General features: G+C 43.9%; 1 protein-coding gene across 3 annotated transcripts in view; it reads left to right on the plus strand.

Moving 5' to 3' along the window:
• The window catches only part of Adamts17 (ADAM metallopeptidase with thrombospondin type 1 motif, 17), a 321560-nt gene that overhangs the window by 56723 nt on the left and 252454 nt on the right, over positions 1–12383 (plus strand).

A 12383-nucleotide genomic window follows, 5' to 3' on the forward strand; every position in this document is an offset into this window, starting at 1 on the left:
CCATTCTACCGTAGAGACATCTGCAGGGGCCCATGAAGTGCAGGTGGGGGGCTGCTACTGATCAGACTTCGGCACGAGGCTTCGAGAAAGAACAAGCCCTGATTAGAGAGGGAGGAAGTGCAGACGGGGTGAGGATAGCGGAAAGGTCACACCGTGGGTGCCACAGGTGCAAGGCTTGGAGGTGCTCCCTTCAGAGGGAGGTGATACAGCTGGAGCAGGGACTGCAGGAGCCTTGAAGGAGTGTGTGGATGTGGACAGCAGAGGCTAGAGGGGGTGAACAAGAGGTCCTGAGGGGTAGGGGCTCTACCCAGGAGACTAGGGCCACCCAAGTGTAGGAGATGTTGCCTTGTGTTCATCTCAGTGTTTGGAGAAAGAGTCAGAGAAGCTGCGTGCTGAGCGGATCGGCGTGCTGCATGTGGGAAGAGCGTCTGAACCTATGTGCAGGGAGGAGTGGGTAGAGGAACAACAGGCCAGACGGGAAAGACTGGCAGGAAGCAATGAGTGTGAGAAGGAGAGAAATCCCAGCTTACCTGGTCTTATGTGTGCGCCTGGATGCGATGGAGCCACTGCCTGGGAAGGGCTTCTCAGTGGACAAACCCAGCTTAAGGTGAGAGATCAGGCTAGAAGGAGGAACTTGAGGCTTCTCAACCTCAAGCCTTAAGAGTGGGCAGCACTGCCCAGATGCAGTGTCTCCTGTGAGTAGAACAGCTTTGGGGTGCAGTAACCCTAGGGGATAGGAAGAAGAAGCTGGGAGGAGGTTGACCCTTAGGAAAGGGGTGATGGAAGCAGGAAGCTGGCTCATAATGCCAGATGGTGGGTAAATAGAGCAGACTGAGACAGACTCTTCTTTGGGGCCACAGGACTTATCAAACTCCAGAGAGTAGACTACTTTAAGACATTTGGGGCTGAGGGTGGGAGATGGGATTCCTCCCTCCCCAGAATCTGTGAGGTCTTGGGGCCTGGTCCAGTCTTTTGGTCTGGAGCCTTATAGATCCTTGGCTGTCTCGGAATGCATCTGCTCTTGTTTGCCTGAGGGGATAGAGCCTGGATGCTGAGAAGGAAGTGAGCTGTGACAAGAAGGCTTGTTTGGTGGCTCCCTGCTTGCATGTTGGAGGATGGCTGGGGGCTGTGGCCCTCATGAGTGGTAAATTATACAGATGGCTCTTTGTTCACATTTAGGTATCGTGAAGAAGGAAGCTTTGGCCTCTAGCGATGGCCTGGGAGGGTCCATGGGGAAGGAAGGACACAGAAGCTAGCAGGACCTGCTGATCCTCCCTGATGGAATGTTCGCTCTGACCATGTTGTAACTAGGGCTAGGGCTCTGGAAGGCTAGCAGGCCTGCACAAAACTCACCTGAATTAAACCTTCCCCATGGGGACAAGAACCCACAGCTCATTTCCAAGAGCCTGAAGGGAAATTCAAGGGCAGGGGCGCTCTGCGCATCACGGAGCCAGGAATCTCATGGGATACTCGGGCAGGGCCATGACATTAAGCCCAAGCCGTTCCCCCTAACTAGCCACAGAGAAATAGATGACCCACTGTCTCACCGTGGCGATCCCATTTGGTAAAGAGGATTGAACCCTTTGTGCCCGGCTGGCTGACGTTCCCTTCCTAGGATGTTTTTGTCTTTTGTAGAAGCCTTACCTCTCTGGCTTTTACCTTACTCCTCACATGTGCAGTGCTCTGGGCAGAGCGGTTCCATTGCTGCTCTCACAGCATGGAGAATTGCTGGTTGTACCCATACGTTTCCTCACAAGACACGCAGTCATAAGGTGTGGATATTCACTTTTATAAACTGACTTAGGCATCGGAAGCTCTTTAATCACAGCTGGGAGAGAATGGGATCCTACAGAGTAACACCCACCTGCCATCCCCCACGGGGCGCAGAGACCGTAAGGCAGAGGCCAGAGAGGTCCCCGTCCTTCACTTCAACAGCAACTTACACTAAGATGTCCGTAGCTCACAGTCCCGCCGTTGGTGCCAAGCACTTTCAGTTTGAATTTTGAGGTCTTCCAAGAACGCCTGTGCCTCGTGGGAAATTGCCTCGTGGAAGCAGTATGGTGTGATGACACTCGTCACCACAGGCTGTCTCTCTCTCTGTGACTTCTGAGATGCTGGAAACCAAGAGCAAACGAGTCAGAGTCCTCGGACCCCCACGCGGTGGTTCCACGCACATCTCAACCCTTTCCTGCTGCGCTGGTCGGAGTACACAGACACCAGTTCACACCCAGACCCTGTCTCGTTTTTAAACAAGATTGCCCTCGGCCGCCGCCACTCCCCTTCTTCAATCCTCTTAATCTCCTGGTTTATGAAATTCTCCAGATTTCTTTCCTGCTCATGGCCGTTGTGGAATAGGGGGTCTAAGCGGGTGAAGTACTAAGGGAAGGGAAGGGATTGTGGCTGGGCTCGGGCCCCATCATTACACAGCTTGTCTAAGAATAACAAGCAGGAACAGGCCCGCCCCGTCTATCTCCAGACTGTGTTCGCTGCAGTTGTGGGACTGAAGCAGCTGGCTCCTCACGTTTCCTTGGGTTGGAAAACCTGCTTGGGTTGGTGGGCCTCGTCATTCAGACACGAGCTGTAGAAAACAGTGATTCTTGTGCCTGGCAACTATCCCTTCTTGCCCTCCTGCTTGGGTCTCAGTGAGCAGAGATCCTGCATCCCAATATGTCACACCCAGACTCCCAAGGCAGAGTCCAGACAAGCATCCCCATCAGTGGCAAAGGAGATTCCTAAACTGGGAGAACTTGTCGCCTGGTGTTTCTTCATATTCTTCCCAGCATCCTTCAGGGTTAGGATGCGTTTGATGAGTCTAGCCAGTGGCCGGATGATTCCTGTGGGAGAAGGGCAGATACTTAAGCTGAACTTCCCAGCCCTGACAGCAACAGGGTGTCTTCATGCCTCTGGCACGCCATCATTTTACAGGGAAGATTCGAAATGGAGGCTTGGAGGCTGGCGAATACACACACAGTTGAATGGAAGGCGCTAGATCCCAGCTGTTTTTCCCTGAATCAGTTTGCCCGGGCACTTCCGGTTCCCCTCTTTTCTTGCTCTGGGCTCTGGGCTAATTTCTATGCTTTCCAGACTTACCAGTGAAGCAGCTCGCTTCCTTGCTGGCCCGCTCACTAACACACTAGTCCCACTTCAGTTCTTGCTGCCCAGTGGCCTGGAAAGGTCTCTCAGTAGAATCAGGAGCTTGTCAGTAAGGGGTCCACTGTGGCTTCCTCCGAGCCTTATGACAGACAGGCCATCTGCTTCTCCTGTAGCTCCTCCTTGTCAGCCCTGGCTCCAGTGCAGGGGCCACTCAGGAGATCCCTGCTCCTCTCTTGTTTATGTTCTGTCTTTCAACCTCTCTTCTGCCTCTTAGAGAAGGGGCTTTTCTGTATCACCAGTGTTCCTCTGAGGGACCCTCCTTGCCAGCCAGGGCAAAGAGCTCCACCATGTTGCTTTTATTTCAGTAGCCTGCTTTTTAGTGGTAGACCTAGTCCACGTTGCGACTCCATGCTTATGTGCTTTCAGTGAAATCTTTTACTTTGCAATTTTCTTGTGCTACCAAAATTAGGATAGGGTAAATGTGGAACAGCACTAAAACTTTATATTTTAATGACATGTAATTTGTATAGGGAAATAGCCAAAGAAAATAGCCGGGGGATGGAAACAAAAGAAAATGAAAAGGGATTTATAAAGTTTCAGTATTGGAAAAAGTGAACACAATACACACAGAAAATGGGACAAAAAATTGTAAGGGATATGAAAACCAAACCAAAACAAAACCAAAATAAAAGTGACTTTTAGAGGTTCAGTCATTGCCTTAAATGTAAATGGATTAAGTTTTCTATTAAAGATAGATATTTATACAATGGATTAAAACAAAACAAAACAAAACAAAACCCAGAATACAGAAATGTCACTAAGAGACTCACATTTAGATCTAAAGGTAAGAATGGGTTGGAAGTAACCAGATGAGAAAGATGCCCCATTGGGATGGGATTGAGATTGGGATGGGAAAGAGAGCAGAATGGAGCTACACTAACAGGGAAGGCAGAGTGGGAGGAGAAAGGGTCATCAGTGACAAAGAAGGTCATTAGATGTCAATAGAATTCAAAGGTAGCAAATATATAGCAATTAGAAATATTTATATGTGTGAATATTTTGTATGTAAATCAATGAGCATGACCAACCATATTAACAAAGCAAAGGGAGAAACTAATGATTATTGCATCAATGCAGAAAAAGAATTTGGCAAAATTCAATAGCCCTTTACAACAAAATGTGTAGAAAGAACACATCCAAACTGTCTTGTCATAAAAGCCATAAATGAAGATAGCACGGCTGACATAGTACTTGGTGGCAGATGGTGGAACGCCTTTCCCTGCAAAGCAAGACAGAGACGCCCACACTTGCAACTTTTGTTCCACACAGTTCTAGAAGTTTTAGCAAGAGAAGTTGGGTACAAAAAATAAAATAAAGTAAAATAAAATAGTCATTCAAATAGGAAAGAAAGAGACTGAGTGATCTCTATTCACACATGATGTGGTGTTAACTAGAGAAGACCATGAAAGTTATACATGTCCTGTGTGCGTGCTTGTGTTTGTGTGTTTACCAATAAACAGCAAAGTAGCAGTGTAAATCCCAACATCTGCAGGCTGGTTTCCTTTGTGTGTACAAACAGTAAACACTCTGAAAAGGCAATTTGCAGGAAAATCCTGTTTGCAAGAGTGTCAACATAGCTCGATACTGAGCATTTACTTAATCAGGGCGAACAAGGCCACACAGAGCTCTGAACCATTGGTGTCAGGAAGTCAAGGAAGAGATGGATGGGAAGTCATGTTGAGGGGCTTAAGATCAGGTCATAGCATTTGTGTTACCTAAAACAATCAACAGGTACAGTTGGTTTCTGTGAATACCCCAACGTCTGTGGAGTTTAGAGAAATACATCCTAAAAACCATATGGGATATGAAATGAAAGAGAAGAATGAAGTTGGAGAACTCAAGCTTCCTGAGCTCAGATTTTCTGCAGAGCTACAAAAATCAAAGCACTTCTTGATTGTTACCTTATCCTGATGGCATAATCTAGAACCCAGAAGTTGACACTAATATATTTGGTCAAATGGTTGACACAGATGCTGATAAGGGAGAATTGTCTTTTCAACAACTGGTACTAGCTAAACTGGACACCTACATGCAATCGGAGCCCCATATTTAAAATATGTTGAAGGCCTGATTTAAGACACAGAAGAAAAAGGGAGGAGGGGAGGTCATGACACCCATCTTGGCAGCAATTTCTTGGATATATCAAAGACACAGCCAACAACAAAAGGAAAATAGACATATTGGATTACAGCACAATCGAAAATTCTTGTGCATCAAAAGACGATTAACATGGCAAAAGGGCAGTGCACAGAATGGGAGAAAATATTTGCAAATTACATATCAGTTAATACTCAGAATATAGACTTCTAAAATTTATCACCAGTACCACCAACAGATGAAAACAATCAGGAAAGGATTTGAACAGACTTAAAAAAAAAAAGGCAAATAGCCAACAAATATATGGAAAGATACTTAACATCAATCATCAATAGGAAAATGCAAGCCAAACCCACAGTGAAATACACGCTCACCCACAGGGATATCTATTGTAATGCTAACACATACACAAAAGCAAAACTGAGCACACGTGTTTGTGACTGAAAAGAGATCTGATGGGGAGGCAAGACGGTACAACTGCTCTGGGAAGTAGGACTGTTCCTCAAAACCAAACCCAAGCCCTGCTTCTGTCCCAGCAATTCCACTTTTGAGAAATCCAAGACACGGATAGATACTTGGACGTCTGCTTTATAGTTGACAATCACCCAAAGGTGGAAGCAACCCAAGTATGTGTAATACCTGGGCAGACAGGGAGAGCATGTATATATACTGAGATGTTAGCCTGCTAACGGGAGGAAACACTTGGGTGTGTGCAATACCTCGCAGGATATCTGAGTCTGTGAATACAGGGCTGAGTGACTGGTGCCTCCGAGCAACATCCTTTGTGAAAGACTTGTTAGCAAAGAAGTTGTATTAACAAATACTGGGGGCTGGAGAGATGGCTGAGGCCCTGAGGTCAATTCCCAGCAGCTCATAACCATCTATAATGAGGCCTGGCGCCCTCTTCTGGCCTACAGGCGTACATGCAGACAGAATGCTGTATATATAAGAAATCTTTAAAAATATACTGACGATATTTTGTTTTTTTTTCCTGAAAATTCTTTGCCTTCTCAACCAAACAAAGCTTGGAAAAAGACTGAAATGAGGACAAAGCTGGTTCTACTCTTTTTCCCCTTCAATTTTCATATTTTTTAATTGAAATTATTTTCATACAATATATTTTGGTCATGCTTCCCCCTTCCCTGATTCTCTGATTCTCCCCAGATCCTCCTCACCAACTTAATGTTCTCTCTCTCTCTCTCTCTCTCTCTCTCTCTCTCTCTCTCTCTCTCTCTCTCTCACTCTCTCTCTCCCTCTCTCTCTCTCTCTCTCTCTCTCTCTCTCAAATAGAACAAAAACAAAACAGAAAACACAAAAATGAAAATCAAAACAAATAGGCAAAACCAAAAAGATTTTCTTTTAAAAAAAAGCCCCCCAAAAGCAAAATAAGACACAAAGTTCATATAAATACCAATGAGTACATTTCATATTGGCCAGCTACTCTGGACCTGACCTGGAATGTGGTTTATATACCCCGTGAGATTCCACTGGAGAAAACTGATTTTCCCTTTGCCAGCGGGTATCAATCGCAGATATCTTCTTAGCTAGGGGTGGGAGCCTGTCTGGCTTGAACCTGTATGAAGTTCTTGTGCGTACTGCCATAGTCTCTGTGAGGTCCTGTGTGCATCAGTCTCATGTCTGGAAGGCAGTTGCCTCCATTCTACCTCCTGTTCTACATAAATCCCTGAGCCCCGATCGGAAGGAGTTGATGAAGACATGCTAGGTAGAACTGAGTGGTCCAAAGGTTCTCGTCCTCTGGACACTGTCCAGTTGTGGGCCTCTGCCTTAATTCCCATGGACTGTGAGAGCCTTCTTTGATGTGGTTGAGTGATGCACTCATGTATGGGTTTAAATCTGTATCACTGGCAGTAGCATTTTATTGCTATGTTCATTGACAGATTAATAATGTTTTCCCTAGGCCTGGACCTATGTAGTGTCAGGTTCTTTTCCCCTTTAATCACCAGGTACCGGTTCCATCTCATGAAGCGAGCTTTAAATCCAGTCAAAGAGTGACTGGCTACTCTTATGACATTTGTGCTGCTGTTGTACAGGTTTTCTTGGAGGTAGGTCCGAGTTGTAGGTCACAGGGTTTATACCTGGGTGATTGATAGTTAATTTTCTCTTCCAGTTTGTGAACAGAGTTCCTTTCAGTACCATGGACACTAGTCAGCAGGGGTGAGGCTTCTAGATAAGCACCAGCTTCCTTCTCGGCGTTCAGTGGCGTAAATGAGTGTTTTATTCAGCAATAGGACCTTACCGTCAGGTTGGTTACAGCAGCCTTGGCAATAGCTGTGATATTTGGGGGTTTCCATGGGGCTTCTTTGTGGAGCAACTCAACAGAATGTTATTTATTCCTGGGACTGAGGGTTTCACTTGGTGGCCTAATGACTAGTTGGGGCATTGTCTCCTTTATTATTTGTTGACTCTAATTAGATTCATTTCATATGTGTGTATACTTTAGGAACCTCTATATAGGTTCCTAAATATATAGTAGGTCTCCATCTAGTTTTTTAAAATATTAGTGTTGGTTGTCCTTCCAGCACACACTTTAAAATCCTCACAGCTAACGGGAAAGCATACAACACTTGTCTTTTGAGGTCTAGGTTACCTAACCCAGGATGATTTCCTTGCTCGCTCTATCCATTTACATGCAAAGCTCGTAACTGCATTTTTCTTAATAGCTGAGTAAGTCTATTATGTAGATGTACCAGAGTAACACATTTTCATTATCCATTCATCAGTTGATAGACATCTAGGCTGTCTCCAATTTCCGACTATTAGAAATAGAGCGGTGATGAGCATGGGCAAGCAAATGTCTCTGTGGCAGGATGTACAGTCCTATAGGTACATTCCCAAGAATTGTACAGCTACATCTTGAGATAGGTATCTTCCCAGCTTCTTGAGGAACCTCCGCACTGATTTCCATAGTGGTCATACCAGTTTGCACTCCTACCAGCAATGGATGAGTGTTCCTCTTTCTCTGCATCCTCCCCAGCATGTGCTGTCACTTGTCTTATTGACCTTGCCATTATGACTGATAGAAGATAAAATCTCGAAGTAGAACTTGCATTCGCCTGGCGACTAAGGACCTCGAGCACTTCTTTAAATGTTTCTCAGTCAATTATGTGTCACCTTTTAAGAGTCCTCTGCCAACTTCTGTTCTCCATTTTTAAATTGGGTCATTCGTTTTTCTTGATGTTTAGTTTTCTCAGTTGTGTATATAACCTGATGCATATGGTAGAGGTCTTCACCCATTCTGTAGTCTGCTGCTTTGCCCAAATGATGGTGTCCTTTACTGTACAGAAGGTCTTTGGTTTCATGAGGTCTCATTTGTTAATTGTTGAGGTTAGTGCCTGTGCCATTGATGTCCTGTTCAGAAAGTCTCTTCCTGTTTTGATGGGCTCAAGCTCATTGACCACATTGTTTTCTATCAGATTCAGAGTATCTGGCCTTACGTTGTTCAATTTGAGGTTGAGATGAAGAATGACGCGCACACACACACACACACACACACACACACACACACACACACACATATACACAATTGCATTCCTCTACATTCAACCATCTACTTTGAGCAGCACCATTTGTTGAAAGCGCTATCTTTTCTACAGTGTTTATTGTTGTTGTTGGTTCGGGTTTGGTTTTTTTTCTTTGTCAGATTTGTGGAATTATGTCTGGGTCTTTAATTCAGTTGTATTGATCAACATACCTATTTTTATGCCAGCACTATGCTGTTTTTATAACTGTAGCTCCATAGTACAACTTGAAATCTGGAATGGTGATACCCCCAGCAATTCTATTATTATTCTGGATTGCTTTAGCTATCCTATTTTGGTTGATAGGTTTTTGAGGTGTGTGTGTGTGTGTGTGTGTGTGTGTGTGTGTGTCTGTCTGTCTGTCTGTCTGTCTGTCTGTCTTTCCATATGAAATTGAAGATTTTTTTTTTAATTTCTGTGAAGAATTGTATTGGAATTCTGTGGGGATTTCCTTGAATCTGTAAATTCGTTTTGGCGGGATGGCCACTTTTATAATATCATTCTTTCCACTCCTACCAATGAGTGTGAGTAGTCTTTCCATCTATTGGTGTTTTCTTCAATGCCTTAAAGTTTTTATCATATAAGTCTTTCATTTGCTTTGGTTAGACTTACCTCAAGATTTTGTTGCTGTTGTCATTGAGGCTATTATAAAAAATACCATTTTCATGATTTATCTCTTAGTGTATTTGCCATTTATATATAGGAACAATACTGATTTTTGTGTGTTCATTTTATATACTGGTACCGTGCTGAAAATGCTTACCTGCTGTAAAAGTTTCCTGGTGGAATATTTAGGGTTACATGTATATTATCATGTCATCTATACATGAAGATACTTGGAGTTCTTTCTTTCCTATTTCTACCCCCTTTATGTCCTTTGATTGTCTTATTGCTCCGGTTAAGACTTCAAGTACTGTATTGAATAGCTCTGAAGAGAGTGCACATCCTTATCTTGTTCCTTATTTTGGTGAAAATGTTTTGAGTGTTTCTTCCTTTAGATTATTTTGGCCGTGGGTTTGCTATAAACTGCCTTTATTATATTGAGACATTTCCCTTACATCCCTAGACTCTCCAGGCTTTTATTATGAAGTGATACTAGATTTTTTTCAAAGGCCTTTTTTAAATTTAATGAGATAATCATGTGATTTTTATCTTTCAGTTTGTTTATGTTATCACTTCTTCGCCTTTTGGCTAAGATCCAGTGTAATTTGTTTAGGTAATGGATTACATGTATTGATTTATATATGTTGAATCATCCTTGCATCTCTGGGATGAAACCAACTTAAGTTTGTTGGATGATCTTTTTGATGTTCTTGAATTTGGCTTGCAAGTATTTTATTGAAAAATTTTCATCTATTTTCACAAGAGATTGGTCTATAATTTTCTTTTTTATTTGGTCTTTGTGTGAGTTTTATATTATGGGAATAATAGCTTTGTAAAAATAATGAAAAAATCCTTCCACTTTTATTTTGTAGAATAATTTGAGGCACATTGGCATTAATTCTTCTTTGAAGGTCTGGCACAATTCTGTGTTGAATCCACCTAGACCTTTTTCTGGTTGGGGACTTTTAATTACTGATTCTATTTCATTGGGGATTATAAGTCTATTTAAGCTGATTTTTTGATCTTGCTTTAATTTTCTGTACCTTTGAGTTGGATTCTCCTCCTGTTTCTATACCTCTATTTATAGTTTTAGTCTTTTCGGGGTGTCCCAGATTTCTGAAATGTTTTATGCCTGTTTTTTACCTCATTTTTAAAGTTCTAAAAAGGCTGAGAGGGGAAGAAGGAAAGATATAGGGGCACCCAGGGTCCACACCAAGAGGCAGAACCCAGGGAATGGAGGTGGGGTGAGAAGAGGGGCTCCTGCAGGCAGACAACTGCAGGTCTAAGAACGAGTCTGGAAGGAAAGAGCTGGGAAGGGTGCTTCTGACTGTACTTTTTCAATCCCTTAATTTGCTTAGATTGAGCTATATATTTTTTCTACCTTCAAGACCTGGAATTCTCTCTTCTGTTGGTGAGGCTTTCCTGTGAGATTTTTGTTTCACATCTGGAATTTTCACTTCCAGTTTTATTTCAATTTGGGTTTTCTTTTCTGAATCTATTTTCTTTGTTACATTCTACATTCATGTCTTGAAGCATTTTTTATTATTATTTTATTAAACTGTGTTTTATGATCTTTTCCAAAGATTTATCTATATTTTCCCTGAGGCCTTTAAACATATTCATAGTTGCTACTTTGAAGTCTTTATCTTGTGTTTCGGTTATAGTGTTTTTCTGAGGGCCCATTGCCATAGGTTTGCTCAGAAGCGGCATATTGCCTTTAGAGGCCATGTTTCTGTTTTTGTGCTAGGATCCAGGCATCTGGAGATATGGTGTTTGAAGGGTTTCATGGTGCAGGTATCTTATTTGAGTGGTTGGTATGTTCTTTGACTTCTCTTGTCACTCTGGATTCTAGGCAAATGTGATGGTGGTGGGGGTTCACATTAGAGAGCATTTCTGTAGGTTGGTGGGTGTACAAATAAAATAAAGATGGGTTAGGAGGAAAGGCTGAGAGGAGAAGCAGGAAAGAGCTAAGGGAACCCAGGGTCTACACCAAGAGGCAGAGCCCAGGAAATAGAGGGAGGGTAGAAGGAGCACACAGCTGCAGACCTAAGAGTGAGTCTGGAGAAACTGGAACAAAGAGCTGGGAGGGGGTGGGGGTCTGGCTGTATATTTTTTTAATTCCTTGATTAATTTACTCTGAAAAGGCTCTTGTATATCCTAAGCACAGGGATTTATGTTGTATGCACAAGCCAGAAGGGAATGTTTCCACATTCATGTGATTATATAGTTACCTACCTCCCAGGGTCCCCAGGCAGCCGTGTGCAGTGGAAAGTCTCCTGAGTCCCCTTAGCACACCTGTTGTTTCATAAGAAGGGTGGCAGAGGACGAAGCCAAACCATACAAGGTTAAAAGGAGGAAAGCGGCTGCCAGGAGCAGCCTCCCACCTGCACCCTGGTACAGCAAGCACAGGCGTGGATGGTGGAGAGAAGAGACACCAAGGAAAATTGGCCTCAGGCTAAGTGGGCTTGCTTTCCAGGTGGGAAAGAAGGCGTTTTATGAAACCTAGAGCACGAAGCTTGACTCCAGTGTCTGTTAGGGTGTGGGTGTTAAGCCACCGCATTTGAGTTGGGCTCATGAGGCAAGAGAGGAGGTACAAGAGGTATCCAAGGTCAACGGGAGTATGGGCCCACCAGCTCAGAATTTGAGAAGGGGAGAAGATTAAGGTAGACGGGGCCAGAGGAGAAGTCAAGGTACGGGTCCATCAGGAACGAGGTTGACCCACACTCTCAGATGCTCTGCTCTGCTCTGCTCTGCTCTGCTCTGCTGCCTTGCCTGTGCTCCAGGAACATAGCCTACTGTTTGCACCCTCCCTTTCAGAGCCTCGTGAGCAATTCATGAACCCAGACCTTCTCTGGAGGCTGCTGGGTAGACAGAATCCACATCTGTCCACACAGAAACAAACATGAGCTGGGTCCTGAAGGAGTTCAGTGTAGCATCATTCTCCGTAGCTAAAAGCTGGAAGCACAGAAGTGTCCACTGATAGAGGCACAG

This window comes from Rattus norvegicus, chromosome 1 (assembly GCF_021556685.1).
Source record: "Rattus norvegicus strain SHRSP/BbbUtx chromosome 1, alternate assembly SHRSP_T2T, whole genome shotgun sequence".
Taxonomy (NCBI): Eukaryota; Metazoa; Chordata; class Mammalia; order Rodentia; family Muridae; genus Rattus; species Rattus norvegicus.